The 7,238-nt window shown below is 41.7% G+C and overlaps 1 long non-coding RNA gene across 1 annotated transcript; it reads left to right on the top strand.

Moving 5' to 3' along the window:
- Positions 1 to 382: 382 nt before the first annotated feature.
- LOC120737838 lies at positions 383 to 4,640 on the top strand. The gene is made up of 3 exons (XR_005696854.1): positions 383 to 3,272; positions 3,355 to 3,618; positions 3,956 to 4,640. It is a non-coding gene; the product is annotated as an uncharacterized LOC120737838 (long non-coding RNA).
- The last annotated feature ends 2,598 nt before the right edge of the window (positions 4,641 to 7,238 follow it).

The raw sequence follows: 7,238 nt of genomic DNA, 5'->3' as shown, positions 1-7,238 counted from the left end.
CAGTTCAATTCAATTCAATTTTATTTATATAGCGCCAAATCACAACAAAAGTCGCCTCAAGGCGCTTCATAGATACAGAGAAAAACCCAACAATCATATGACCCCCTATGAGCAAGCACTTTGGCGACAGTGGGAAGGAAAAACTCCCTTTTAACAGGAAGAAACCTCCGGCAGAACCAGGCTCAGGGAGGGGCGGGGCCATCTGCTTAAGACCGGTTGGGGTGAGAGAAGGAAGACAGGATAAAGACATGCTGTGGAAGAGAGACAGAGGTTAATAACAGATATGATTCAATGCAGAGAGGTCTATTAATACATAGTGAGTGAGAAAGGTGACTGGAAAGGAAAAACTCAATGCATCATGGGAATCCCCCGGCAGCCTACATCTATTGCAGCATAACTAAGGGAGGATTCAGGGTTCAGTTCAAGCCAATTAAATGAAATCCAAAAATTTAACCCCAACAGTCAAATGATCCCCTATGAGCAGGAAAAACTCCCTTTTCCTTCAACGCCAGGATGAAGGTGGACTGTGGCCCGAAAACATTTCTGTTTTTAAAGGGTAACTGGCCCACATCTACAATTACCACAATCGTTGATGAGTGATCCCCGCTCTGTGGGATCATTTACTTCATCCGAAAAGCTTTGAGATGGCCCAGCAAGCTGCAGGAACAACAATGGCCGCTGTGGCAAGATCCGAACCTACTTTAAGTAGGCGCTGATTATTTTCGACAGTTTTCATGAGTTCTGCGTTGTCTTTCCTGCTATTTTCGAGCTCTTCCCTGACATCTGCAGTTATTCTACGGTTGTGCTCAAATTTAAGTCCTACGTCTTTGTGAAGCTGAGACTGTCACGGCTGCCGAGGCGAGCCGTGTGGTGTTGGAGGAAAGGAGGACCCAAAATGCGGCAGCTCTGGTGCAGGTGAAAAGGTGGCTACAAACAGAAATGGCGAGGGTGAGCATGAACTAAGAAAACCTAAACTGGGAAAAACTAACAGAACTAACCAGAAACCAAGACGCAGGGAGGTGCGCGGACATAAACAGGGAGACCGAGGGGAACAACACAGACAAACCAGCACTTAACAGAGGCAGACACGAGGTTTAAATACACAGAAGGATAACGAGGGAATGAGACACAAAAGGAGGGCACAGCTGGGAGTACCTGACGAGACAGGGGAAAAGTAAACTGAACATACTGAGATCAGACACGGATCTTCAAAGTAAAACAGGAAGCACATACATGTAATGACATAACCCACAACCTTAACACAGACTGGGGGACACAGAACATAGGAACATGAACCATGAAACAGAAGAGTACAAACACCCCAGGTAACCAAAACCACAGAAGATTCACCTGAAGATTTCTTTAAAAATGCTTTTGTGTGTATGAAAATGTTGTGTTGGTGCCTAATCACAGTCTTCTTCGCCCTATTGTTATTATATTATATTATATTACAGAACCATGTAAAGGATCATTGACTCAATCCGTACCGTATTTCATGCTTATTGCCATTTTGAGGCTGTGACTGACACAGATCACATGTAGACCTGCATAAACTGTGGATTTCACCCCCCCTGTGGTAGTCATGGACTTACACAGAAAAGGGGTGTTCAGCTTGGTAGGTAAGTGTTATGCACATTTGTGTTTATAGTTCATGGAGTATGTTACGTGCATGTTCCTAATGAGTCCATTTATTGTAGCGAGTGACCTCAAAGCCCCCCCTGAAGACTTTGATGCTGAGCATGACAGTGAAGGTTTGTGGAACTCTGTTCACCTGGAAATGATAAGCCGTGGGGTTTTTCCAAGTGAGTGATTGCAAAAACTTATTTACAGTTATTCAGTGTTTTAAAGTAATTTAGACTGTAAGTCAAAGCATACCGTTTTCTGTAGGTAGTGTGAAGAATCCATTTTCAGTTCTTAGCAGCTTAGCAGTGTCACAGAAGACCGTCTGTTTGACGAACTCACCAAGCTAAAGGTAACATTGCTTTGTAGTTTCCAGAATACGTGACATAAAGCTCTGGGGTCGTTCCATGTACAGTTTGCCCTAATGACTTCAGTTTGGAGTGATGAGAAACCTGTGCAAAGCCTGCAACATTTCCAGCGGCGTGTAAGTCTTAGTTTTTTGACACATACAAACTGTTAGAAATTTGCTGTGTCTGAGATGTATTCAAACTTTTGTGACACGTGTTCAAAAGTCTGTTTATGATCACTCGCAATGACAAAGTTTGAAGTCATGAGTAACTGTCTTTTAGGTACTGAAGCCACGTAAAAGAGAAATCCTCTTTCTTGACCCAATAAACACAAAGGCATGATTTGGTGGCCATGAGGTCACATGTTTATAAGCACTTTTGGTTTGTTCCAGTTTTCAGGAACCTGTTCAGTGTTCCAGGTTAAGTGCATCATGTTCTGTTGATCTCGAGTGTTCACACATAGAGTGCATTCACATACTTATAAACTATATCAGCCTGATGCATCACCATTTGATTCTTTGTCTCATCTTCACACTCTGATCAAGTCAGTGATGCTGTCTTTAGCTGTTTCAGACATAAGTAGGCTCTTCACAATGTTCTAGTTTAACATAAAACACTAACATTAAATGTTAGTTTATAAATTACGCCAACCTGAAAATAAAGCTGAAACTGCTGTGTGTAACACACTGACCAACTGTGAGCACGTGACTGTACTTTTTCATTTTGCGTCGAGGTCGTGTTCCTCAGGCTTAAAGTTGGTGCTATTAGCAATTAACATTTGACCCCCGTCATGATGCTGTTAACTTCTCTCCCGGGCAGTGGTCAGTGAAAATAGCTTTGACTTGCAGGTAGTTTGAGTGTATGGTGACATTAATTATGCCAGTCTTTTTTGAAGGGATTTTATTAATGAGTCTTTATTTTCAATGTAATACAGGATTTTCCAGACCAAGACTTTTGAACTGACTGTGGGAGCTTCATGCTAATTGTTATTTTTCTCTTCTGTTTCTTGAGATTCATACAAAACTTAATTTAAGCTTCAAAACAATGAAATTTGTGTTTTTTGTCCAAAAACAGTCTGCTCTGTACGTGGCTGTCACGGCCTGGGGGTTCAGCTGGTCGCTGATCAGCTGTCTCCCCCTCTCTCTCTCTCTCTCTCTCTTCTCCTCTCTCTCACCAGGGCTGAACTCATTATGGGTTCACGCCCTTGGCCCATGCCCTCGGAGGAAGAAACACCTGTGCCTCATCAGTGTGGTATTTAAGACGGGAAGCAACGACTGTTCTTCGCTGGATCGTTGTGAGAATCGCGTCAGTGAAAGTCGAGCGCCCCAGCAAGTTTTTTCCCATGCAGTGTGTGTTTAGCATTTAACAAGCGTCTCTTTGTGTACAGATTCCCTGGACTGTTTTCCTGGTGTGCGAGTAGATTCGTGTCTGGATTGTGTGGAGAGAGACGAGCGTGTTCCCCTGGATCTTCCCCGGAGCCCTGCCCCCCTCACCTTTTGTACATAGCACTGCCCCGTATCTGTGTTTATACACTCATTGGACATTGTTCTGTAATAAATTCTCTTGTGTACATCATCCCCGGAGTCCTGCGCGTGAGTCCACCTTGTACGTCGTGACAGTGGCACTGGATGCACCATTTGATTATACCGTAGTAAGTATTCTGTTTCATTTTAGAGCAATGGAGTCTTGAATCTTTTGAAAGTTGTTAAATATGTTTCACATTGAATTTATATTTTGACTTCTGCACTATGTTGTGTCAAGGTTTAGACACATTAACAATATCAACATTTTCTGTTAAGCACAGAGAGGAAGCACAACATGTGCCCATTTTCAGACTAATAAAAGCACAAGTTCCAGGAAGTCAGTCAGGCCAGTGTTCACTTTAAACACTAGTGTAATTACATGGTTAGTGACACGTGACTCACTGTTAAAATAACTGTCCTGCATCAGAGAATAGCTAAGTTTATATCCCCGTTTGCCCGACACAGGAGCCAGCAGTTGTTGAAGATCTGCCTCCTGCTGTGCAGCAGGTTGTTCAAAATAAGGCACTTTTCTGTGGACACGTAACAATGCCAAAATATCTGTCCTTAAATAAAGAGGACCAGCAGGGGGTTAAGAGACATGTCGGAGGAAGGAGACACTGGAACAAGGGACTTCTTCCTCTTTGTTTTTCAGTTTGCAGAGGACATGGAGCTCTTTTTAAAAGCATGTGCTGACTACGGGTCAATGCGATGTTTGACATGTAACGGACAGATGAAGGCACTGGCTGTTTGGTTTCTTTATGTCTTGTTATTTTTTTTCAGTGTACAAAATCCAATTAAAATTATTTCAAAATGTTGTTCACTTGTTTCCATGTCCATACTTCAAAATAAAAAGCTTGTTGCTATTAACAGTAATGTATTACTGTCGTGGTCCTGAGTCTGAGGACTCGGTGTTGTGTGTTTCTTTATATTCCTCTATATTCTTGTTTATTCTGCCTTGTCTTTTGTTTAGGTTTGCTATGTGTTAGTGTGTTTGTTTCATGCCTGCCTGTGTTCCCTCTGTCTGTCCATTGTGTCTGCTCGTGAGTCTGCCTGCCAAGTTCAGTGTCCTGTCTGGTTCTCTGTGTCTGTTAGTTTCCTGTTTTATTCTGAAAGTTCATGTCTCATGTCAATGTGTTCAGTTTTACCTTTCTCCTGTCTCGTTAGCCTAATTGCTCCCAGCTGTGTCTCCCTCCTGTTGCCCATTTCCTAACTACTCCCCTGTGTATTTAAGCCCTGTGTTTTCCTGTGCTCCCTGTCGCGTCGTACCCTCAGATCCTGCCTGTGTGTTCCAGTTAGTGGTTTCATGTTTGGTTCCTGTTTTATTGGTGCCAGCAATAAAGCTGTGGTTTTGAGTTTCAAGTTAGTGTTTGAGTTCTGCACTTGGATCCACATTCTCCACCTGCCTGCACACAGAGCCCTGACAATTACCTTGTAATCAATAATATTTTTATACATTTTACACATTAACCCTCTGGACTCTATGCTGGCCATTTGTAGCCACCTCACTTTTCTATTTTTGACCATTTTTGCTGTGTTAATGCAAATGGAATTAAACTTCCCAACGGTCTAGATTTTGTTTTTAGCGTTTATAATGTTCAACTTCAGCTTCTTAAATACATAAAAAATATATACACTAAGCATCATATTATCTATCATGGCAACTTTTGGCCAATTGACCCATTATAACAATTTTAAATTCCCTGTTATTGACACTTTAGGTAAAATTACTTTCATTGTAAACTCAGCACATGAAAATTGTAGGGTTTTTTTGTTGTTGTTGTTTTAAACCAAATTACAAGAAGAATCAAAGCTGCAACACAAACAGCAACAAACACTGTTCGTAAATGTGTCCTGGAGTTCATGCAGGTGCAGAAAGGGCTGCTGCTGTAAGTAAGCCTAACAGCTTCCAGATCACTTATTTTCTGGCAAGAAGGCAAGAAGGGCATCACTGCTCTTTTCTACAATCTCCTGGATGATGTGGAAAACAATGCCTTTGTCCCATAAAACCACTTCACAGTAGTAGGAGTCCTCTAAAACCTACAACTGAAGAGTGATCCTCAAAGAAATGGGGCGCACACTGGTGACCTTAACAATTAACAGCCTTGTCCCCGATGCTGAGATGAAAAGAAGTTAGTTTCATCAATGATATGGTGAAAGAATTTGAACTTTATCACCTTTTTATCTGAAAAGTTACTGGTAATATATAATCTAACTGGCATTTAAAGGGTAAAAAATGGATTTGGATAAAGTTTTGATGACAAGGACTGGTGCTAATGTAAAGAGTCAACTCGGTCAAAGTAGAAAAATGTTTTAATAAATATTAATCTTGTAGCATTTTGTGAACGCAAACAAAAGGTGGCCATTTGTGGTCATGAACAAGCTGAGAGGGAGTTTTATCTTTTTTGCTCTCATAATAATCAATGTTGATGGTAATCAATTACATGTCCCAGACTCTACTATTAATAACACAAGTAGCACTGCTGATACAGGGAGTGCAGAATTATTAGGCAAGTTGTATTTTTGAGGAATAATTTTATTATTGAACAACAACCATGTTCTCAATGAACCCAAAAAACTCATTAATATCAAAGCTGAATGTTTTTGGAAGTAGTTTTTAGTTTGTTTTTAGTTTTAGCTATTTTAGGGGGATATCTGTGTGTGCAGGTGACTATTACTGTGCATAATTATTAGGCAACTTAACAAAAAACAAATATATACCCATTTCAATTATTTATTTTTACCAGTGAAACCAATATAACATCTCCACATTCACAAATATACATTTCTGACATTCAAAAACAAAACAAAAACAAATCAGCGACCAATATAGCCACCTTTCTTTGCAAGGACACTCAAAAGCCTGCCATCCATGGATTCTGTCAGTGTTTTGATCTGTTCACCATCAACATTGCGTGCAGCAGCAACCACAGCCTCCCAGACACTGTTCAGAGAGGTGTACTGTTTTCCCTCCTTGTAAATCTCACATTTGATGATGGACCACAGGTTCTCAATGGGGTTCAGATCAGGTGAACAAGGAGGCCATGTCATTAGTTTTTCTTCTTTTATACCCTTTCTTGCCAGCCACGCTGTGGAGTACTTGGACGCGTGTGATGGAGCATTGTCCTGCATGAAAATCATGTTTTTCTTGAAGGATGCAGACTTCTTCCTGTACCACTGCTTGAAGAAGGTGTCTTCCAGAAACTGGCAGTAGGACTGGGAGTTGAGCTTGACTCCATCCTCAACCCGAAAAGGCCCCACAAGCTCATCTTTGATGATACCAGCCCAAACCAGTACTCCACCTCCACCTTGCTGGCGTCTGAGTGGGACTGGAGCTCTCTGCCCTTTACCAATCCAGCCACGGGCCCATCCATCTGGCCCATCAAGACTCACTCTCATTTCATCAGTCCATAAAACCTTAGAAAAACCAGTCTTGAGATATTTCTTGGCCCAGTCTTGACGTTTCAGCTTGTGTGTCTTGTTCAGTGGTGGTCGTCTTTCAGCCTTTCTTACCTTGGCCATGTCTCTGAGTATTGCACACCTTGTGCTTTTGGGCACTCCAGTGATGTTGCAGCTCTGAAATATGGCCAAACTGGTGGCAAGTGGCATCTTGGCAGCTGCACGCTTGACTTTTCTCAGTTCATGGGCAGTTATTTTGCGCCTTGGTTTTTCCACACGCTTCTTGCGACCCTGTTGACTATTTTGAATGAAACGCTTGATTGTTCGATGATCACGCTTCAGAAGCTTTGCA

Source organism: Simochromis diagramma, unplaced genomic scaffold, assembly GCF_900408965.1.
Source record: "Simochromis diagramma unplaced genomic scaffold, fSimDia1.1 OVJJ01000366.1, whole genome shotgun sequence".
NCBI classification, from domain to species: Eukaryota; Metazoa; Chordata; class Actinopteri; order Cichliformes; family Cichlidae; genus Simochromis; species Simochromis diagramma.
The sequence above is the reverse complement of the archived record's forward strand: the minus strand, read 5'-3'. Positions and strand labels throughout refer to the sequence as shown.